At 37.4% G+C, this 24,397-nt stretch overlaps 1 long non-coding RNA gene across 1 annotated transcript in view; it reads left to right on the top strand.

Annotated features, from left to right (window-relative positions):
- The window catches only part of LOC118898433, a 113,635-nt gene extending 93,529 nt beyond the window's left edge, over positions 1–20,106 (top strand). The window contains exons 2-3 of the long non-coding RNA XR_005020693.1: positions 18,938–19,089; positions 19,791–20,106. This is a non-coding gene — a long non-coding RNA (uncharacterized LOC118898433). The remainder of the gene's footprint in view (positions 1–18,937; positions 19,090–19,790) is intronic.
- The last annotated feature ends 4,291 nt before the right edge of the window (positions 20,107–24,397 follow it).

Here is a 24,397-nt window from a genome sequence, read left to right as displayed (position 1 = left end):
AATTATTTTTAAAAATTAAGAACATCTATAACATAGTCCTGGGAAGGATTTTCCTAAGCTAAAGGCAGTGATCATAAATGAAAAGGTGGATACATTTGATGGCATGAAAAATAAAAACTTAAGTACATTTGAAAACTATCATGGACAAAATGAAAAGGTAAGTTAAGTGGAAAATATTTGCATTATATTAGAGAGAGTTAATATGTTTAATATACAAAAATATCTTTTAATATAAATAAGAGATATAAACTTCAGCTGAAAAAAGAAAAAAGCAAAGGTCATGAATAGGAGATTCATAAATAAAAGCTATAATACATGGTCAGTATGCATATGAAAAACTGCCCAGTTATGCTAGTAATCACATAAGTGCATTTGAAAACGTGCTGTGCTTGTCAGATGGACTAAGAGTTCTTTAAACAGCTTTCTCAGTTGTTGAGGGTGCAGGGAAATAGACGTTCTCATACACTGCTGAGAGAAGTTTGAATTGGTATAGCTTATTTAGAGGTCAAATTGGCAATACATGTCAAAAGTGGACCTGTGAACCCTACTTCCCAGAATTTATCCTAAGGGAATAATCATGGATATGCATAAAGACACATATGAAAAAAATCTTTTCCAGGAATGTTTAAAATAGTAAAAAAAAAAAAAAGTGAAAGAACACTGTCCTAGGGGAAATGAAGTGGTTTTAGTGATCCTTGATCCTCTGGAATCTGAAAGTGTTTGGAAGAAATGTCTACAAAGGCCTTAGAGGTACTTAAGATTCCCTGGTCTTGCTCTTTTCCTCATATCCCAGGAATGAGACTCCAATTTGGCTAAATTACCTCTGTAGGGAGAATATTTTTCTGTCATTAGGACTGATGTTAGAGATAAATATTTAATGCATAGAAAGATGTTCGTGATAAGATACAAATTGTGTATACAGTAATATGGTCACATTTTAAAAAATCTAGAAAAGTATACTCTAAATTAAAATTTAAATCTCTGGTGGTGGGTTTGAGGGTGGGGCATTAATTTTCTTTCTTTTTATGTTATTTCTCAAATATTCTATGTTGATCTCATTACTTTTAAAAACATTTGTTGAAGTAAATATACATCTCAAAACATATTATAAACCTACAGATCAGTGAATTTCTGCAAACTGACCACACCTGTGTAACTAGCACCCAGCTGAAGACATAGAACATTATCAGTCCATTTTGTACTCACTTTAAGTCGTTACCCTCCCTCCTCACCACTACTACTACCTCCCAAGGTGATGACTACCCTGACTTCTAAAAACATGGATTAGTTCTACATGGTTTTGTACTTCATATAGGTAGATGAAATCATACAAGTTACAATCTTTTGATCTGGCTTCTTTTGCTTGCTATTATATTGAGATACATCCATATTGTTCCATGTCATTGTAAATCATTAATTCTTATTGCGGTGTATTATTCCTTTGTAGGAATTAATATATTACAATGTATTTACCCATTTTGCTGTTGGTGAGCATTTGTATACTTTTTAAGTTTGGGTCCATTATGAATAGTGCTTCTATGGACATTCTAGTGAATATTGTACATTTGGTGAACATATCTGTGTATTTCTGTTGGATATATACTTACGAGTGGAATTGCTGGGTCTTAGACTGTGCATATGCCCAGCTTTAGTTGATATTATCAGTTTTCCAAAGTAGTTGTACTAATTTATACTTCACCAGCCATGAATAAGTTTTTTTTGCTCCACGTCCTCATCAAGCACATTGTATTTTCTGTCCTTTTCATCTTAACCATTCTGTTAGAGGTAGTGGTATTACACTGTGGTTTTAATTTGCTTCTAACACTTCTAATGAATAATGAGGTTGAGTTTCTTTTTACATGTTCATTGGCCATTTGGATATTGTCTATTGTAACTTTAAGGTTTTTGTTAATTTTTCTATTAGATTGTGTCTGTCTTACTGATTTGAAGAAGTTTTCATATATATTCTGGATACGAGTCATTGTTGGATATATGTATTGCAAATATAGCGTCTCGCTCTGTGAATTGCCTTCTAAATCTCTTAATGAAGTCTTTTGATGAAAACATTTTAAATTTTAATATATTTCAACTTATAATATATTTCATGTTATGGTTAATACATTTTTTGGCTTTGCCAACTCCAAAGTCATGACAGTGTTTTTTATCTTTTCTTTTGAAAACTTCATTATTTTTTCTGTACCATTTAGATTTGCAATCCTTCTAGAATTGATAAATAGTGTGAGGTGTAGGTATAGAGATACTGTTTTTCCAATATGGATAACAATCAACCCATTCCATTTATTAAAATGACTGTTCTCTCACTACTACCTTATTATCTGTCATCTTTGAAATGAATCAGGTGAATATACATATATATTCACTCTTCTGTTCCATTAGTTATTTTTTTTCTTGGGCCATAACCAGACTGTCTTAATTATTGGAACCTCATAATAGGCTACGATATGTAATGTTAAGTCATCCAGCTTTATTGTTCTTCAGAATTGCCTTGACCATTCTTGGCTCTTTGAACTTTCATATACATTTTAGAATCATGCTCTCAGTTTCCAAAACATAATCTTGCTGGTATTTTGTTAAAATTACTCCAACTAATCTGTAGATTCAATGGAGAGAATAAACACATTACTTTTGTGATAAGAAAATGCAAAGGAATTTAAAAAATACTAAAACACTAATAGTTCAAGATTTTTTATCAATTTTGTTTTCCAAAAAGAAGGCATATCTTTTAAAGTTTCAATTATAGATGTATTCAAGGCCTGTATACTTTAGATGTATTCTAGTAGATATATAAGTAACAGTATAATCTAGTCTGCCCATATATAAGTGCTTTAGTGAAATACTAAAATTGCAAGGTCTTCATGTAAAAAATGTGGAGAAAGTACATTTGAACAGAAGTACATTTGAACAACCTAAGATGAATTTTTGCTTTCTTGGGTTTGGCTCATCTTTAAAGGCCTCATGTAATAAGCATAGGGTGGCTGTGTGCTCCATTTTCCCCGGGGCAGTTTCATTTTACATCTATTGACTGGGCATCTTCCGGTCCAACTTAGCATTTATCCTGGGCAAAAATGTCCTGATTTGGCTGATTCATCATATGGTCAGCCAATATAAGTTTGTTATTTTTCTACAAATGTCATGCCAATACATTGCCTGCCTAAGAAACAGTTTTCTTTGGGAATAAGTTATCCTAAATTAAAATTTCTCAAAAAAAAATTTTTTTTTTAATTTATTTTTGGCTGTGTTGGGTCTTCGTTTCTGTGCGAGGGCTTTCTCCAGTTGCGGCAAGCGGGGGCCACTCCTCATCGCGGTGCGCGGGCCTCTCACTATCGCGGCCTCTCGTTGCGGAGCACAGGCTCCAGTCGCGCAGGCTCAGTAGTTGTGGCTCACGGGCCTAGCTGCTCCGCGGCATGTGGGATCTTCCCAGACCAGGACTTGAACCCGTGTCCCCTGCATTGGCAGGCAGATTCTCAACCACTGTGCCACCAGGGAAGCCCCTCAAATATTTTTAAATGTTACTTTTAGGAAAATTATCCTTACATATACTTGATTTTCCAGATATGTATTATCCACAAAGTTCCCAGGAAAAGTTAGGAAGAATACCCTGTTGTGATACTTAGAATAAAAAGCTTTCTCAACTGGGAGAAAAGGGATTTAAGGAAGTTTCCTACAGCCAAGGATGAAGTCTAAATGAGGTCATGGCACGTTCACTTCAGTTCCAGGTAGGTGTTGGGAACAAAGGGAAGACTACTCCAAGGAAGCTGGATGAAGGTATGTAAGCCAACATACAAGAGGAAGTAGAGGCAGCATGAGGTCATTTAGGGAAATTCTTCAAAGTAAAGAATGAGAGCTAGGCTAGGTCTGGAAAATTGGTTATAGGGCTGTAGCTTCCTGGCTGTGATGGGGGTCAAAGAGCTCCATCCTGCCAGTCCTCTGGGACAACCATGCCTTGAAGATAAAGGGGAATCATCCGTGACCTGAGTAGAAGGTTCTGGGGCAGGCAGCCTGGCCTTGCATGTCTATTTTGGGGGTTGCAGCCTAACGGGGCCCCAGAAATGCTGGTGCTTGCTCACAGGAATGGAGTAATCAAATGTTCTTTCCATACCTAGTGGTGTCAGGGTAACATGTGTTGATAGCTGTGCAGCGGACCTCCAGACTAGGTCAGAGACTACTTTCAAACAGCTCCAATCTTTAGAGCAGTGATTCTCAACCCTGGTTGCTGGTTAGAATCACCAGTTCAATCAGAATCAATAAGGATGGGACCCTGGCATCAGTATTTTTAAAAACTGCCCAGGTACTTTTTTAAAAATTTGAGGTATAATTGACATACAATGTTATATTAGTTTTGGGTGTACAACATAATGATTTGATATTTGTATATATTGTGAAATGGTTGCCACAATCAGTCTAGTTAATATCAGTCGCCATATATAGTAACAAAATTTTTTTCTTATGATGAGAACTTTTAAGATTTACTCAGCAGCTTTCAAATATGCAATATAGTATTATTAACTATAGTTGCCATGCTGTATATTACATCCCCATGACTTATTTATTTTATAACTGGGAGTTTGTATCTTTTGACCCCCTTCACACATGGACCCACCCTGCACCCCCTGCCTCTGGTAACAACCAACTTGTTCCTGTATCTATAAGCTTGGTGTTTTTTAAAAAGTCTTACATATAAGTGAGATCATACAGTATTTGTCTTTCTCTCTCTGACTTCTTTCAATTAGCCTTTAAGGTTCATCCATGTTGTTGCAAATTGCAAGAGTTCATTCTTTTTTATGGCTGAATAATATTCCAGTATGTATACATACCACACTTTTTTAATCCATTTATCTGTTGATGGACACTTAGGTTGTTTCCATATCTTGGCTATTATAAATAATGTTGCAATGAACATGGGGTACATATATCTTTTCAAGTTAGTGTTTTTGTTTTCTTCAGATAAATAACTAGAAGTGGGCTGGCTGAATCATATGGTAGTTCTGTTTTTCCATAGTGCACCAATTTACATTCCCACCAACAGTCCACAAGGGTTCCCTTTTCTCCACATCCTTGCCAACACTTATTATTTTTTGTCCTTTTGGTAATAGCCATTCTAACAGGTGTGAGGTGATACCTCATTGTGTTTTTGACTTGCACTTCCCTGATGCTTAATGATGTTGAGCATCTTTCATGTACCTGTTGACCATCTGTATATGCTCTTTAGAAAAAGCTCTACTCAGATGCTCTGCCTACTTTTTAATCGTATTGTTTGTTTGTTTGTTTTTTGCTGTTAAGTTGCATGAGTTCTTTATATATTTTGGATATTAGCATGTCATCAGATAAATGATTTGCGAATATTTTCTCCCATTCAGTCAGTTGCCTTTTCATTTTGTTCATGGTTTCTTTTACTGTGCAGAAGCTTTTTAGTTTGATGTAGTCCCACTTGTTTATTTTTGCTATTGTTGCCTTTGCTTTTGGTGTCAAACTTAAAAGATTATCACTAAGATTTATGTCAAGGAGCTTACTGACTATTTTTTCTTCCAGGAGTTTTATGGTTTCAGATGTTACATTCAAGTCTTTATTTCATTTTGAGTTAATTTTTGTGCATGATGTAAGATAGTGGTCCAAGTTCATTCTTTTGCATGTGGCCGCCCAGTCCTCCCAGCACCATTTATTGAAGAGACTGTGTTTTCTCAATTGTATATTCTTGCTTCCTTTGTCATAAATTAATTGACTATATATGCATGGGTTAATTTCTGGGCTGTCTATTCTATTCCATTGATCTATGTGTATACTATAGCTTTGTAGTATAATTTGAAATCAGGCAGTGTGATGCTCCAGCTATATTCTTCTTTCTCAAGATTGCTTTGGCTCTTTGGGATCTTTTGTGGTTCCATACAAATTGTAGAATGGTTTGTTCTATTTCTGTGAAAAATACCATTGGCATTTTGATAGGGATTTCATTGAATCTATAGATTGCTTTGGGTAGTATGGACAATTTTAACAATATTAATTCTTTTAATCCATGAGCATGGAATATCTTTCCAATTATGTGTGTCTTCACTATATTGATGAAATTTCTTCATCAATGTCATACAGTTTTCAGAAGACAGGTCTTTCACCTTTTTGGTTAAATTTATTCTTAGGTATTTTATTCCTTTTGATGCAATTGTAAATGAGATTGTTTTCTTAATTTCTTTCTGATAGTTTGCTACTAGTGTAGAGAAATGCACAGATTTCTGCATGTTGATTTTGTATCCTGCAACTTTACTGAATTTATTTATTCTAACAATTTTTTTAGATTCTTTAGGATTTCCTATGTATAGTATCATGTCATCTGCAAATAGATGGTTTTACTTTTTTGTTTCCAATTTGGACCCCTTTTTTATCTTTTTCTTACCTAATTGCTCTGGCTAGCACTTCCAATACTGTGTTGACTAAAAGTGGTGAAAGTGGGCATGTTTGTTTTGTTCCTGATCTTAGAGGAAAAGCTTTCAGCTTTTCACCATTGAATATGATGTTAGCTGTGAACTTGTCATATATGGCCTTTATTATGGTTTTGTATGTTCCCTCTAAGCCTACTTTGTTGAGAGTTTTTATCATAAATGTATGTTCAGTTTTGTCAAATGCTTTTCCTGTGTCTACTGAGATAATTATTCAATATATTATTTTTATCATCCTTCATTTTGTTAATATGGTGTATCATATTGATTTATTTGAAGATGTGGAACCATACTTACCTCTCTGGAATAAATCCCACTTTTATCATGGTGTACGATCCTTTGACTGTATTGTTGAATTCGGTTTTGCTATTATTTTGTTGAGGATTTCTGCATCAATCTTAATCAGGGATATTGGCCTATAATTTTCCTTTTTTGTAGTGTCTTTGTCTGGTTTTGGTGTCAGGGTAATGCTGGCCTCATAAGATGAGTTTGGAAGTATTCCCTTCTCTTCTGTTTTCTAGAAGAGTTTGAGAAGGATTGATTTTAATTCTTCTTTGAATGAGTGAATTCATTAGTTGAAGCCATATGGCCCTGGACTTTTGTTTGTAGAGAATTTTAAAATTACTGATTTAATCTTTTTAAGAGTAATCAGTCTGTTCAGATTTTCTATTTCTTCATGATTCAGTCTTGGGAGATTGTATGTTTCTGGGAATTTATCCATTTATTCTAGGTTGTCCAGTTTCTTGGCATATAATTGTTTATAGTAGTCTCTTATGATCCTTTGTATTTCTGTGGTATCGGTTGTAACATCTCCTCTTCCTTTTCTGATTTTGTCTTTGTTCCCTCTCTTTTTTTTCTTGGTGAGTATAGAAAGGTTTGTCAATTTTATTTAGCTTTTCAAACAACCAGCTCTGGTTTCATTGATCTTTTCTATTGTCTTCTTAGTCTCTTATATTTATTTCTGCTCTTTCCCTGTAGTATTTTTGGGCTTCATTTGTTCTTCTTTTTCTGGTTCCTTGAGGCATGGAGTTAGGTTGTTTATTTAAGATTTTTTCTTGTTTCTTGAGGTAGGCATTTATCACTATGAACGTCCTTCTTAGAACTACTTTTGCTGCATCCCATTAATTTTGGTCTGTTGTATTTCCATTTTTGTTTATCTCATGGTATTTTTTAAATTTTGCTTTTGATTTCTTCGTTATCCTATTGGTTGTTCAGTAGCATGTTGTTTAATCTCCACATGTTTGTGAATTTTCCACTTATCTTCATGTAATTTATTTCTAGTTTTACAATATTTTGGTTGGAAAAGATGCTTGATACAATTTCAGTCTTCTCAAATTTGTTAACTCTTGTTTTGTGGCCTAACTTATCTATCCTGGTGATTCATGTGCACTTGAGAAGAATGTGTATTCTTTTGCTTTTGGATGGAATTTTCTGTATATATCTGTTAAATCTATCTCATCTACCATGTCATTTAAAGCTTATGTTTTCTTACTGATTTTCTGTCTGGATGATATATCCATTGATGTAAGTGGGGTATTAAAGTCCCTTACTATTATTGTATTGCTGTCTATTTCTTTCTTTTGGTCTGTTAATATTTGCTTTATATATTTAGGTGCGCCTATCCTGGTGCATAAATATTTACAAATGTTATATCTTCTTGTTGGATTGACCCTTTTATCAGTATGAATGGCCTTCTTTGTCTCTTATTACAGTCTTTGTCTTAAAGTTTATTTTGTCTGATATAGGTATAGCTACCCCAGATTTCTTGATTTCTATTTGCATGGAATATCTTTTCTTCCATCCCTGCACTTTCAATCTGTGTATATCCTTACATCTGAAGTGAGTCTCTTGTAGGCAGCAGGTAGATGGGTCTTTTTTTTTTTTTTAAATCCACTTAGCCACTCTGTCTCTTTGGGTTGGAGTATTTAGTCCACTTACCTTTAAAGTAACTATTGATAGGTATGCACTTACTGCCATTTTGTTAATTGTTTTCTGGCTGTTTTTTAGTCCTCTGTTCCATTTTTCTTCTCTTGCTCTCTCCTTTGAGGTTTGGTGACTTTCTTTCTTGGTATGCTAAGATTCCTTTCTCATTATCTTTTGTGTATCTACTGTAGGTTTTTGCTTGGTGGTTACCATGAGGCTTTCATATAACAACTTCTATTTTTAGCAGTCTATTTTAACTTATTAACAAGTTAAGTTTGAATGCATTCTAAAGTGCTACAGTTTTACTCTCCCCACCACATTTTATGTTTTTGTTTTATATTTTACATCTTTTTATCTTGTGTATCCCTTAACTAATTATTGTAGTTATAATTTTTTTTTTACTACTTTTGTCTTTTAACCTTCATACTAGCTTTGTAAGTGATTAATTCACTACTTTTACTATATATTAACCATTACCAGTGAGATTTATACTTTCATATGTTTTCTTGTTACTAATTAGCACCCCTTTTTTTTTTCAGCTTAAAGAAGTCTTTTTGACATTTCTTGTAAGGCCGGTTTGGTGGTGATGAACTCCTTTTAGCTTTTGCTTGTCTGGAAAATTCTTTATCTCTCCTTTAATTCTGAATGATAACTTTGCCAGGTAGAATACTCTTGGTTGGAAATTTTTTTCTTTTGACACTTTGAATATAACATGCCACTCCCCTCTGGCCTGTAAGTTTCTGCTGAAAAATCTGCTGGTAATCTTATGGGGGTTCTCTTGTATGTAACAAGTTGTTTTTCTCTTGCTGCTTTTAAGAATCTCTCCTTGTCTTTAACTTTTGACATTTTAATTATAATGTATCTTGGTGTATGTTTCTTTGGCTTCATCTTATTTGGAATCTTTGGGCTTCCTGGATCTGAATGTCTGTTTCTTCCCCCAGGTAGGGAAGTTTTCAGCCATTATTTCTTCAAATAAGTTTTCTGCCCCTTTCTCTCTCACTAGCCCACTTGATGTTGTCCCATAAGTCCCTTAATCTGTTTTAACTTTTTTCATTCTCTTTTTGCTGCTCTAATTGGGTGAGTCCCTCTGCCCTGTCTTCGAGTTCTCTGATCTTTTCTTCTGCTTTATCTGGTCTGCTGTTGAGCCCCTCTAGTGTGTTTTTCAGTTTAGTTATTGTATTCTTTAGTTCTGTGACTTCCGTTTGGAACTCCCTTATATTTTCTATCTCTTTGTTGAAGTTCTCAATGTGTTCATTCAGTGAGCCTTTTTATGATCATTACTTTGAATTCTTTTTTTTTTAACATCTTTATTGGAGTATAATTGCTTTACAATGGTGTTAGTTTCCGCTTTATAACAAAGTGAATCTGCAATACATATACATATATCCCCATATCTCCTCCTTCTTGCATCTCCCTCCCACCCTCCCTATCCCACCCCTCTAGGTGGTCACAAAGCACTGAGCTGATCTCCCTGTGCTATGTGGCTGCTTCCCACTAGCTATCTATTTTACATTTGGTAGTGTATAAGCTGGGACGAAGTGAGAGAGTGGCTTATATACTTTGAATTCTTGATCAGAAAAATTACTTATCTCTCTTTCATTAGGTTTTTTTTTTTTCCTGAGGTTTATCTTGTTCTTTCTTTGGAACATATTCCTCTGTTTCTTTATTTTACTTGACTGTCTGTGTTGGTTTCTATGCATTGGATGAAACAGCCACTTCTCTCAATTTTAAAGGGTTGAACTTTCTTGTTCAACCATGTCCTAGGTATTTGTTGTCTCTCAAACTTTTGTGATTATCCAAGTGGCCTATTTTATTTTTAATTGCTCCTAGTAGTTGAGGATGTGCTAAGACCAGTCAGGGTCCCAAAGGGGAGGATCTCAGTCAGCACCTTGATTCAGACTGATTGGAAGTCAGATCCTCAGGCAACAGGCATACCTCATTTTATTGCACTTTGCTTTGTTGTGTCTCATAGATACTGAGTTTTATACAAGTTGAAGGTTTGTGGCAACCCTGCATCAAGCAAGTCTATTGGCACCATTTTTCCAACAGCATTTGCTCATTTTGTGTCTCTGTTTCACATTTTGGTAGTTCTCATAGTATTTCCAACTTTTTCATTAGTATTATATTTGTTATGGTGATCTGTGATCAGTGATATTTGATGTTACTATTGTAATATTCGCTTTATTATGGTGGTCTGGAATCAAACCTGCAATATCTCCAAGGTATGCCTGTATATACAGTCCTGTGGTACCACAAGTGTAAGCCCTGATGACCCCAGAGCCAGGTGATGTGGAAGTGTCCTCTGGGCAGCAGTTGCAAAAATCAGGTCTCCAGATGAGTGTATAAGCTCCTTTCTGGGAGATACTGGTGAACTGTAGCAAGCCAGAGGGAGTGCACAAAGATGGTGTCTCCTGGCCTACATTCCCTGAGACCACCTCTGTAGCCTCTAGATGTGTGCCAAACCTGAAGCCTGTCTCTAAGACTGAAGTTCCAGGACTAGCAGGTAGGCCTCTTTTATAGAAAGGCTAGTCGTGTGTTTCAGTCTGTTGTCAGTTTGGTGCCCCGGAAGTGGTAGCCTGCCAAGAACTACCAATAGTCTCTCCAATTGTTATAGTCCAGTGCGACCCAGGGGCACAAGCTTCCCTGAGCACCAGAATCAGGTGATCAAGGGATATCCCTTGAGTGGCATTTGTATAAGCCAGGGCACCAGATGTAAAAACTGGGGTACCAGATGCATATAAGAGCTCCCTTGAGAGATGCTGGTGCTCTGGAGCACGGTAGACGGAGAGTGCAAAGTTAGTCCCTGCCCTCCAAGGTCTCAGGAATGGTTTACTTATAGTCAGCCCTTTGATGTATGTTTAATTAGAAGACTACCCCTCAGGATGCAGCTATGATGATAAGCTAATAGGCTTCTTTTCAGAGAGTATGAGCTCCTGGATCTGTTGCCTCTTGCTGTGTCCTGGGGGTGGTAGCTATTTAAGAACTCTTTCTCCATTCATTACAGTCCTGGGGGACCCACACGTATAAACCCTGCTGGCCATCAGGGCCAGGCAATGTAAACGAGATCCCTGACAGTAGCCACAATAATCAGGGCACCAGAGAAGGGTACAAACTCCTTTCTGTACAGTACCAGTGAGCTGGGGCGAGGCTGAGGGAGATTGCGTGCACCAGCCTCTGTTCTCTGAGAGCCCCCTTCTTAGGCTTCTATAAGTGTGCCAAACCAGAAGCCTGCCCCTCAGGCCAAAGCTCCTGCAAGCAAATAGGCCTCTTTCTCAGAAAGACTGGGGAGTGTGTTTCTGTCTGCCTTTTGTGCAGTACCCTGGAAATGGTTGTCTGCCAAGAACTGTCTCTCTGATTGCTACAGACCCATAGGACCCAGGAACGCAAGCCCTCCCTTGGCCACCAGAGCCAGGAGATCAAGGGGAGGCCCTTGGGTGGCAGCTGCAAAACTAGGTCACCAGACATAAAAACTTGGTCACCAGATGTGTGTAGAAGCTCTCCCCTGGGAGATACTGGTGCTTAGGAGGGAGAGCTCAAAGATGGTACCCACTGGCTGGAACAAGGCCGAGGGGGAATGTGAAGATGGCACTGACTGAAAAAAGGGAAAAAAGAAGGACAAGAAAAAGAAAAGAGAAAAAGGAAAAGAGAAAAGGGAAATAAAAAGAAAAAAAAAAAAAACGAAGGCATTTGCTGGCTTTAGCAAGGCAGAGGAAGCAGGAACATGGTGACCATCAGCCTCCATCCCCAGGGAATATCCCAGCAAGCCCATTTAATCCATTACCAAGTCCTGTTGATTTTTTTTTTTTTTTTTTGTCAAGGTTTTTGAATCTATCCACTTTTTCCCTCTGGGGTCATCATCACCATCTGGGCCCATCAACTGTTTTCTCTTGCTTGGGTAACTATAATAATTTTCTGAATTTGCCCATATTTATGTGGCCACCTCCCTACTCTGCACCACATCTTTCATCTACTCTGAAGGCCAAGTAATCTTTTCACAAGTCAAATCTGTTTGTACCAGTGTTCTAGTTTTATATACTTCTGCACCTTCCCTAGACCAACACCTCAGCTTGGTGTGCAAGGACCTTCGTTACCTGGCCCCAGCTTAGCTCTCCAGCCTTATTTTACGTTTCGTTCCACCTTGCTCTTTCTGCTCTAGATGTACTGGGCTGCTTTCAGTTTGTTCTACCTGCCATCTTTCCTCCTTCTGGACCTTGGCACATGCAATCTCCTTTATCTGGAATGTTCTTCCATTTACTCCTACTCATCCTTTAGTTCTTAGTTCAAACATCACCTCCTCTCAGACTGCATGGGCCAGGGCAGCCCCCTATTAATGATGTTCATAGCACTGTTTCTCTTCTTTAGAACACTTGCTACAGTTACACTTGATCCATACCAGAGGTGGAAAAATTGACTTCTTATTAATCAATTTGTAGGTAAATATAATCAGTCTAAGAGCTCAGCTTCTAATATACTTATACATTTGAACTCTTAGCAAATGTCTGTTGTCTAACCAAAGTTCTTTGAAAACAGTATGTGCATTTAAAAAGGCTAGAAATAAACAACAAAACATGGTTACCTTTGAATGATAGGAACATGGAGGACTTTCCCCCACCTTTTTCTGCTCCTTGTATTTTCCAAAATTTCTAGAATGATATAAGTTACTTTTACATGAATGAAAAATGCAATAAATGTAAAACTGTCCAGATGGTATACAGAGAGATTATGACTAGAAATAAAACTACAGTGTGTAACGCGGTCTCTTTAGTTTTACCCTATATTTTCTCACGTGGCAAAAGCCAGAAAATACCATTCGTGTTTGTAAGCTTTTTAAGATGACCTGAGAGTTCAATGAATTGAGGATGTTACTTCCTTGATCGACAGATCTGACTCGTGTGGAGCCGTCTCTTGAATTGCTTGTGTTCCCTTCCACGCCTGGAAGGTGCGTTGGCAGTAATCTCAAGGAGCCAGGACAGCTCCTTCCAGCTTCACACACAGATTCAGCTGTTGAGCTTCTGGAGGGGCTCCAGGGCCTGCTCAGGAATGTGTTCAAGCTTGCACCCCTACCCTGGCAATGCCGTGGGAGGAATGGGACTGCAACATCTGCCTTTGCCCAAGTCTTCATGGTTTGAAGTTCCCTCTCCTGTGTTCTGCTGCTGTCTCAGGCCAGGCAGAGGGCGAATGGAATCTAGGCTTCCTTATTATAAAGACTGTATAGCCAAGTCAGTAAGCATTTCGCTCTCTAGGGCTTGAGGTGTACCATATATACCTTTCGGTGCATCACCAAAAACCAAGTGTTAAAATCAGTATTTGCCTTAGGCTAAGGCCCAATACCATCATTCAGAATGACTTTTGAGATATGGAAACAGAAAATTGTATCATATTATGAGTTTAGGTATTATTTAATTATTATCTCCTTGAGGTAGTAATTTTTTTATTTTTTATTATTATTTTTTGCTCTTCTGTTCACTTTTTTTTTAATCTTTTTATTTATTAATATTTTATTTTTGGCTGTGTTGGGTCTTTGTTGCTGTGCATAGGCTTTCTCTAGTTGTGGCGAGCGGGGGCTACTCTTCGTTGCGTTGTGTGGGCTTCTCATTGCAGTGGCTTCTCTTGCTGCAGAGCACGGGCTCTAGGCACACAGGCTCAGTAGTTGTGGTTCGCGAGCTCTAGAGCGCAGGCTCAGTAGTTGTGGTGCACGAGCTTAATTGCTCCACAGCATGTGGGATCTTCTCCGACCAGGGCTCAAACCCATGTCTCCTGCATTGGCAGGAGGATTCTTAACCACTGTGCCACCAGGGAAGTCCGAGGTAGTAATTTTAAGGTAACAAAGCTGGCCTTTTGCTTTTGCTTCATCCTCAGAAGATGAGAAAAGTTCCCAAGTAGAATTTTTCCCAAAATGGTTCATGCCTTAATGGAATTAAACAAATAAAAACTAAATATAGTGCTTAAAGGTTAATTAGTTTAATATCATGAAAGCAACTACACCACATAATTCTACAAAGATTAGAATTATGATATAATCTAATTTCTGTCATTATTTGACTTATTATTTATCTGATTATAAACATTTGTACCTCAAAATAAGTATATATTCTCTCTATAGTTACAGAGCTAGTGCTTGATTTAGTTGTCAATCAATTTCTTTATTTAAGTGACTGAAAAAAATTTTAGTAATTGTTCTTTATATAAAATTAACAGTTTCATAATTAACATTAATTATTGCAACATTTTATTCTTGCAATAAGAAACCTACATTTTTACTTCTGCTGATAGAATCTCAGTGTACTAGGCATATAAGGATATTTTCAATTCTGGTTTCATCTGAAATGTGAATGTGTATATTTGGAATTGATATTCTGACACTAAGAATAAAACACATTCCTTGTTCTCATTATTGACATTGTCATACTATTTGTATATAATGCTAACTTGGACCACTCAGAAGATCAAGGGTGCCGGAAAAGACATTGCTCTACATAGACACACAATTATTGGGTCTTCTGAAGGCCAAGACCAATTTAACTAGCAGTTTTTGGCTGCAGCTGTACTTCAGTTGAATTAGTTATAGCAACTATTTCATTTGACCAAAGGTTTATGGAGCATCTTCTAAGTGCTAGGTGTCTAGTTGGCTTAGGATCTACAATAATGAATGAGAATAAAATAACCTTGTTTTATTTACCTTTAGGTAGCTCAAATGCCCCAGCCTATTTACCCTTTACATTAGCTAATTCAAAATAGTTCAAATCTCTACTTGATGTAAGAATTCCATTATTTTACCAGCTTGCCTTTCTTGTATGCTGTTTTGAATCCCTGAGATATCCCAAGCCAGTTGTTAATTAACATCTTAACCAGCTGCCTGGTTCTAGACCACTGCATCATTCTTTTGCCAGTCACTGACTTCCTTAAGTCCCTTGCTGCTGCTCTCCCATGGATGGCTTTAACCCCAGGTGCCATTCCAGACTCTCACACAATTCCTCCCAATAGGAAGATCAACTGTGGTGTTTGCATGATTTCACTGATGGCTTCAGGATTTAAAAAAAAAAAGAAAAAAAAGGAAAAGGAAATACAGATAGAGAACTTCACAGTTGTTCCTGGATATAGAGGTTCTCTGAGGTCACAGACCAAAGTCCTCCATAGGCATTCTCTATTGTTCAGCCTTCTTTGCCCAGACTCAGGCCTGTCTCTGTTCCAGGGATCAGTTTACCTCCCCATGAAGGGAATGCCTGGAACAAGTGTCTCATACCTGCATACAGATCCCCTGTCCCCCAGGCCCAGAGGCAGTCACAGGTTCATGCCTCTTTGTCTACTTCCTGCCCCCATCAATCTTGTGGTAAGACTCACAGCGGAACGATATTTTCCTTTTGTGGTAATCCTACACCCATCCACAGAGGTGTGGTCTTTCCCTAAAATAATTCATGACAAGAGCAGTACTCTTCCCAAAGATGAGTTTATTAAAGTGAAATGACCCCAAGTATGGGGCTGAAACAGTATAGTGCAGTTTGAGCTTCAGGGATCCCAGACTGTTCTTGTTTCTAAAGTAAGATGTGCTCACATTCTTCCTGTGGCTTCCAGTCTTTACCTCTGAATCAGCTGCCTTTTATTTAAATTATTACAAAAGACAATTGGATAACTGTGCAGTCAGGGCCAGTTTTAGAGAAAGTTGTTAAGTATAAAATTTCCTGACGTGTTGCATCCTGGTCATTTAAAAATCACTCCTTTAGGGACTTCCCTGGTGGTCCAGTGGGTACGGCTCTGCGCTCCCAATGCAGGGGGCCTGGGTCCGATCTCTGGACAGGGAACTAGATCCCACATGCATGCTGCAAGCAAGAGTTCGCATGCTGCAACTAAAAGTCTGCATGCTACACCTAAGGAGTCCACACGCTGCAACTAATAAGTCTGCATGCTGCAACTAAAAGATCCCACATGCCACAACTAAAGATCCTGCATGCCACAACGAGGATCCCGCATGCCGCAACTAAGACCTGGTGCAGCCTAAATAAATAAATAAATAAATAAATATTTTTTAAGAAAATCACTCCTTTAGATAGTCACTGACTATCCTATCATGTCTTTTCCCCCAAAGCAGCAACTCAAGGAACAACTTTCTTATTCCTTGACCTGTACCAAAATATCTTATTTTCTCATGGATGTTAAATGTGTGGCCATCTAACCTGATAAAATAATATTAAAAAAACATAGGATACTTGGTCTGGTTGTCTGGACTTCTCTTACCTTCAGATAAGCCTGAATGGCTATCATGGCAGAGCGCTGCCCACTGCTCTGTTTAAAATTGGATACCTCTGAAGGTCCTTCTGCCCTATGCAAGTGAAGCATGTAATTTAAGATAGTCTGATAAAAACACTTTAAAATAGAAAGTGAGATTTTTCTCTTCTTCCACTTAAACTCACTGTTACCTTCCCCTTAGCCAGAAAATTGACATTATAAATGTTATCATCACCACGCATATTATTAGCCTAGAAATTATATCATCTGAGGTCAAAATTGGATGTTGAGACTCTGATATCTTGCTTCTCTACCACCTCCAGGTCCTTCTCCCAAGACCTCTGGAACTAAATATATTCTGGTTGCAAGTGGCTGCTAACAGGAGCTGAACTTATTTTTCTCCTAAGAGGGAGGTAGTGTGGTGAAACCTGCCCTAGGACTAATAAATTGGGACTTGATGGATGGAATGCACGCCCCACTCCCAGGCATTACATTCTCCCTAGAGTGGCCCATGAGCATGGTGTTGGAGGTTTGGGGGATCATCTGTGAGAATAACTCTGGGAGAAAGTAAAATAGGGATAAAAGTTATGAAGGGTGCTGGTACTCTGCAGAGGTTACAGGAGAATTCTAGAATAGCCATTCATTTCATTTTAAAGGTTTCTTTCTTACTACTAAAAAAATATATATATATATTTAAATAAACCTAAAGCACAATTTATTTCTAGGACAAATGGCAATCAGAAAAGCACAGATAAGCTGGCTTTATCTTTTATAAGATAATACAAAGAAGTCATTTTTTAGATTTCAAATTTAAAAGGAAGCATTATGATGTATGTCCTGTTTCTGTGAAATACCATGTGTTAATTAGCAACATGGGCAAGTCCACCTACCTCCAAAGAAGCTAAATTTTCAGATGGAAGTGTCATCATTACTCAGTTGAGTCAAGGATTTTGGTTGCTTGAGTTGAAATATAACACTTAGATTTCAATGATTCAGTGAGATGATGCAAGGTTAAAAATTAGTTACTGGTTTTCCTTATGTTTTTACAATGGATTAGTTTTATAAACAAGGCTAAAATATTAATGATGAGTTTATTTTCAGAATTCTTTATCTGTTTTTTATTATTTAGTTCAGTAATTCTTATGATAAGTTTTAATATTTTAAGAGAAGACACAAAGTAATATGTTTGAACATAACTTTTATATGACACTGATATTTTCTAAAGTTTTATGAGAAAAATGGCTTTGTGACACTGTAGTATTTTGGATTTAGGAACTACAGCAAAAATATTGATATACGTGCAGTTCAAATCACATTTCAATTATAACAGAATTATTTTCTGCAACTCAGCTATAGGAATTGCTTAAACCTGATTTATATGTAGTCTGAATAGATTTTAATGAAGAAAATGGCCTTTGTGGAGAGGTGAAAGGAATAAATTCATTTGGAAAATTTTGTGGAATTGAGTTCTTTAAATTGGTGGCATCAGGGTAAAGTATTTATGGAACAAATAGGTTTAACGTATCAAAATTAGTACTATTTTAACAATTCTCTGAAGGTTATTATTTAGCCTATGGTATAGTGCATAATGGCACTTTGCAATAGGGTGTGTGGGTGTAAATGAGTTCTTGGCATACCATATACATAGAATCAATATCTTTATGATTATACTCTGTACTATAATTTATTTTCTGAATTTTAAACATTCAACTGGTGAACCCTCCAAATACGGATTAGTCTTTAGTTTCTCCTTCTCTTCCATAGAGCTCCAAGCCAACTTGCATCAACAGAACTGCTCAAAGCCAGTATCTTTGAGTTTTTTCCCCAGGCAGAATCCATCACAAGCAACGATCCTTTCTTTATCTGAACTCTTCATCCCTCATAGCACAGTACTGTCCACCTCAGCCAAATCTTTTTCATGCATACCCCTTTTCCCTTAGCTTTTGCCCAATTATTCTCTGAATATTGTTCTCCTTTTTCTTCTGTGAGAGTATCTTTTTCTTTATTTGAGTTGAGAACTGAAAACATTGTAATAATCACACTGATAAGTATCAAAATGCTGGTAACATTGGTATTAACTAAAATGAAAAATTTATATATGTTAAAGTGGAACTGAGCAAAATAAAAAGCCAAGGCCATCTTCATTACCCAGGATTCTTCAGGTACTGTAAAGGCTCCTTTAAAATCTTTACTTAAGTTATAACTTATCACTATACCCTTATCTAACTAAATGAAAATCAGTACTTAAAAGTAAACAAAATTTTATCTTAGTCTGTTTTACTCTTTTTCTATTTCAATTACTAGATTACCATATATTGTGTTTCTATTATTTTGTGTTTCAGATGTTCTGCATTTCAGCCTCATCAGAGATTAAATTGATGTTTATGGGCTAACCTGGACAGCTAAAAACAGTTTGTTTCACTACATCTGTAAGAAAATATGTTCAAATTCCCACTGGCTGACTTATAAAGAGGCTTTTGGAATACAACCCAATGTAAGTTGCAGACATAATGTGTTTTTGTCTTTGTTATTCACCTCCTCCCCAAGTTAGGGCATGTATCTGTTGGCAGGTGTGCAGATGTGTGTGTATTATGTATACCTTGGTGTCTACACATACCCTTTTTCATAGTATGGATTCGTAACATCCTTTATTCCTTCCTTCAATAGATATTTGAATGCCTATTAGGTAAAATTTGCAGTTCTAGGCTCAAAGGTTATCCAGAAATGAGGTTACTGCCCCCACAGAGCTCACACTCTATTGGGGAAACAGACATAAATCAAATAATTGTACAAATACATATGACGTGCACATGGTGAGAGGTGTTCTGAAGAGAGGTCACATAGCACGATGTGAGCATGTAACCAGGGATCTGCCTTATCTCCAGGGTCAGACAGGTTTCCAGGAGAGGGTAATGCTCCAGCTCAGATCTCAGGGGTGAGCAGGAGTTAAAAGGGCAAAAGAATTGAGAGGTGATGGGAGGAGGGGCAAGAGTAGAGTGGAAAATGCTCCAGACAGAGGAAACACATGTTCAAAGATCATATTTGCTCAGTTAAGTGCTTTTGATAATTTTTTTCCAAGCGTGATCACTGAGTAGCTGGGAGATTTTAGCTTAAACCATACCATGAAATTAATCATAATCATACTAGAAAATAAGAAGGCATATATTTCACAAGCATTGGTACTTTTTTTTTTAGGTATGAAGTATTCCTTAAGCCCTGACAACTACCCTGAAGATGGAATTATGAATATGGCAACTTTTTTACGGGGCTTTGAAGATAAGGGAATAAAGAACGACAGACCTGAGGACCAGCTGAGTAAAGAGAAAAAGAAAATTCTGTTCTCCTTCTGTGAGGTGTGCAACATCCAGCTAAACTCTGCAGCCCAGGCCCAAGTCCATTACAACGGCAAATCTCACCGCAAACGAGTCAAGCAGCTGAGTGATGGACAGCCTCCGCCCCCAGCCCAGGGCTCTGGACCACCGCTGACCAGCCCCAGCACTTACGCCAGCACAGGTAGGTGGGAGGGCCTGGGGGCCCATTTCCTGCTGGGAGACGTGCTTCTGTTCTAGAAAATGAAAGATTTAGAGCAAGGCTTATCTTTCTCCTTAAAACTACCACCACAATGTATATTCTTTTCCCTACAGGTAAAATCCAAGAGCTGTCTGTTACTTCTCAGGATACATTTTTTATTGTTATTAATATATATTATACTAGACACAAATATATATAAACACAAAGTTTGTCTATCAGCCCATTGACATAGTTCTGTATCTCCGTAGTTTGTGAACAGTCCTTAATATATTTTGAAATGTGTTTAAAATGGATCAGTGATATCAATTTTTTTCTCCTCTCTGCAGAATTAGACTTTCTTTGGCTTTCTTGCTCTGCTTTCCGTTGAGTAGCGTACTATTAGGTGGTATATAAAAAGCTCCAGTTTTATTTATAACATCCATGATGCAGGAAAGGAGCATTAATCTTGTGCGCTAGACGTGTTATATTCTTTTAGGGAGTTGGCAGCAGTGTGTCGGTGGTGTTCTAACAATAGGAACAGCCATTGCCAAAACCAACAAGGCTTACCTCTGAGCTCCAGCACCACCGCAAGCACTTTCCCTGCCTCTTGCCTCTCACCCTTTCCTGTGGGCTGGATAGAGGCAGAAGCTTGGAGATTCTCTCATTCTTGCATCTGCCCTGAATTCTAAACAGTTTTGCAAACCCTGTATCTTATCCTTGGGCAATGCTGCCTCCTTCATATTGCTGGCCTTTGGTCTGTTAGTTGTGACACAACTAAAGAAAAATGTGAAATGTACTGTTTTCCGTGGTGAAGGTTTCTACGAAAAGTAGGCCTCCTCCACAGGTTTACTTGGGAGGCCAAGATAAGCCTCCTCCTAAATGTGAGGAAAAGCTCCAAATTCCTCTCTAGCAAGTGTGTGCTTTGGTAATGAACCTTCAACTTGAAGTGAGATGACGCGGTGCAGCCCTTTGTTGGAATTTCACTTGGTGCTGTTGCATAGTTTTTGATTTCGTTAAGTTATACCATGATCCATATTAAGCTCCGGTAAAGATGGCTTGTATGTGTTGGCTGTAAATTAATAATTTTTCTATTTCAAGCTAAACCTAATTACTTTTTACCCAGTATATGATTTAATTTTATTAAATTATTTTCCTCAGTCAGTACTTACCATGCTGTGAAAGAACTTAAAGGAACTTATAGGATATAAGATACACAATTATTACAATAGTGAAAGATAACTTTTCTGTTTTGTATTTACTTATTATGATGATACTTGTTACCATCATATATTCATTTGTTATTCACAAATGCATTAATGTATGTGTATTTACATATTAAAAATATAGTTGGTGTTAGAGTAAAAACTGATGACTGTCTTATCTCTAAATCAGAGAGCAAATAGCCCTGAGTAAAGGTTTGAATTACATTTGTTAGAATCCAAATATCTATGTTTAAATTGAGGTTAACTTGTGGTTTCTAAAAGAGGTAATGTTAGTAGCTAACATTATCTGAACATTTTCTATGGGACATATTTTGGTCCTAAGAGCTTTATACGAATTTTCTCGTTTAATCTTCTCATGAACCCTGAGGTAGGTACTAAGATTATTCCTAATTTACAGAATAGGAACAGAGGCACAGAGATAAAATTTGTCCAGGTTCATACAGCGTGGAAATGGCAGATCAGAGTTCCAACCATATTTAATTAATAGTGAAGCCATAATTCTTCGTCACTACTTTGCTGCTGTTTTCTACCATGCAATAAACTCAGGTTAAATTCAAACCAATATGCTGTAATATATTTGTGGTCACAAATGGTTTTTATCATGGAAAACTACCTTTCTCTGATGGGTTTTGAAAACAGACATGTAAAGCTCCAATTCATGAATTTCTCCATTTTTCTCCCATACTAATGAAATTAGCTAGCTGATATAAAATACATTTAGCTAAGACATACACAGAATATTATGGATATATTCTATAAATAAAACATAGCTCATCAACTAGTATAACACAATATATTAATATATAGGAAAATGGGTAAGAAAATGAGACAGCTTTTCAAGTTTTATATTAGGCACAAAGGACAGTTTTCATATGCTGATAATATAGTCAGTGATTCATTCTCAGAAGATCTGGGTTTAACATATGATGAAGGCAAGTCACTTAACCTCTGAAACTGGTTAGCATAATCCTCCCATCTGAAAAAAAATGTAGGTATAATAATGTTCCCTCTTTGAAATAGAAATCAGACATAGATGTATGTACAAAGATGATTATGACATGATTTATAATTCCAAAATATTAGCTGTATCCTGAATGTCCAATAGGAGAAAAGTTAAATACGTTATAGTACATTTATAAGATGAATGATAGAAACCACAGTCATTTAAAAATTGTATTTCTGAAGAATACCTAATGAAAGGTGAAACTGCCTGTGGGATCATGCTAAACGAAACAGCAGGAACTAGAGTGGAATATACCTTAGTCCTGTTATGTGTGCATGTGCACATTATCTACTGTTTAGAGTCTCAACTCGATGAGGAGTCAGCCTGACATGGTTTTATTTGTTTCCAGTCACTTTCCTCAGTTTTGATCAATCGAATATCTATTTCCTACTGGGTAGCAGCTCCCTTAAACACCTTCTCAGACCATAACTTTTCACATTTGTATATTCAGAGGGACTCTTTGATTTAGAAGACAGTTCTACTTATAAAAACATCCATTTCATAGCCAAATTAAGATTTGGCTAGATGGACTCACATTTAGAGTGGAAGGTGAGGCACAGTCAGCTCTCCCGCCACCCCTCCCTCTGTCTGCCCTTCTGCCCAGGTGGTGGGAAACCATGGAGGGATGGAGGGGTGGAGGTGTCCTTACCTGACAGCCTTGACAAAGTTGTAATGCTATTCTTGGTAGGTAATTACTATTCTGGTTGTCTCTGTGGGTCACAGATGCTCTTAACAGACCTTATGGATGAAGAGCTCCCCTCAAATGGTCCCTTAGACATTGGGAGTCCCTGAGATTTAGCTGCATCTTCCTCTTCTCTCATCTGTGTACCAACTCTTGGGGCTTGAGATCATGTGCAGAATCCATCTGACAACTAACATTCCTCTTGAAAACCTAGAGCTGCTGGGGCCCAGGCAGGTAGAGGTGCAGTAGGTGGAGGTAGGGGGCTTCTCTCCACATTTCTCTTGCCTGCTCAGGTAGCACAGAGGAGGCTGGCAAGTCCACTGACAAAGCAGGTACTTAATCAGGGAACAAAATGCCTATCTCCCTTTTTTGCCCATCACTTGGCTTTAGGGACTTATCCCCCCTCCCCCAAAAAAAGATATATTAGAGTCTTAATCCCCAGTACTTCAGAACGTGACCTTATTTGGAGATAGAGTCTTACAGAGGAAATTAAATTAAAATGAGGCCATTAGGGTTGACTCTAATCCAATATGACTGGTGTCCTTATAAAAAGGGGAAATCTAGACATAGAGACAGATGCACACATAGGGAAGATGGTGTGAAAACACAGGGAGAAGATAATTGTCTTCAAGCTGAGGAGAGAGCCCTGGAACTGATCCTTCCCTTAGAACCCTCAGAAAGAACCCACCGTACAGTACCTTGATTTTGGACTTCTAGCCTCCAGAACTGTGAGATGATAAATTTGTATTGTTAAGCCACCCAGTTTGTGGTACTTTGTTACAATAGCCCTAGCAGATTAATACAGGGAGAAAAATAGTAGCACATCTCCTCCCCAAAGGAGAAAAGATGTGGTAGTAGACATAACCTTCCAAGAACTTCATTTCAGAGGGAACTTCCCCTCCTCTCTGTCAGTCTTATTATGGTTTTGGGGTTGGCAGGGTAGGAATGGGGTCCACAGGGTGGTGGTTGGGACTTGAGCCATTTTTCTGAATAAGAGGTGATTGACCCCCGAACATTGATAGTTCTTTCACTAAATTTAGAATTTAGTGTGTTCCTTCTGGAAGAACAGGAAGATTCTTAGAGTTTACCTAAAACTATTTTAGAACACTCTGGGCTACAGGAGGAAGAATCAGAGGGGAAGCAAAGAGAGCTTAAATAGCTTAAATAGGGATCCTTCACACGCAGATGAAGTTTTGTGAGATACAAAGGAATTTATCATTAGCAGTTTACTTTTAAAGATTGGCTAAAGGAAGCTTTTCAAATAGAGAGGAAATGATAAAAGAATGAATCATAGAACAAACTGTATCAGTAAGGGTTCTCCAGAGAAACAGAATCAATAGGATATATATATATAGAGATAGATAGATAGATAGATAGATACACA

Source organism: Balaenoptera musculus, chromosome 7 (assembly GCF_009873245.2).
Source record: "Balaenoptera musculus isolate JJ_BM4_2016_0621 chromosome 7, mBalMus1.pri.v3, whole genome shotgun sequence".
Lineage (NCBI taxonomy): Eukaryota > Metazoa > Chordata > Mammalia > Artiodactyla > Balaenopteridae > Balaenoptera > Balaenoptera musculus.
This window is presented reverse-complemented; position numbering and strand designations above follow the sequence as displayed.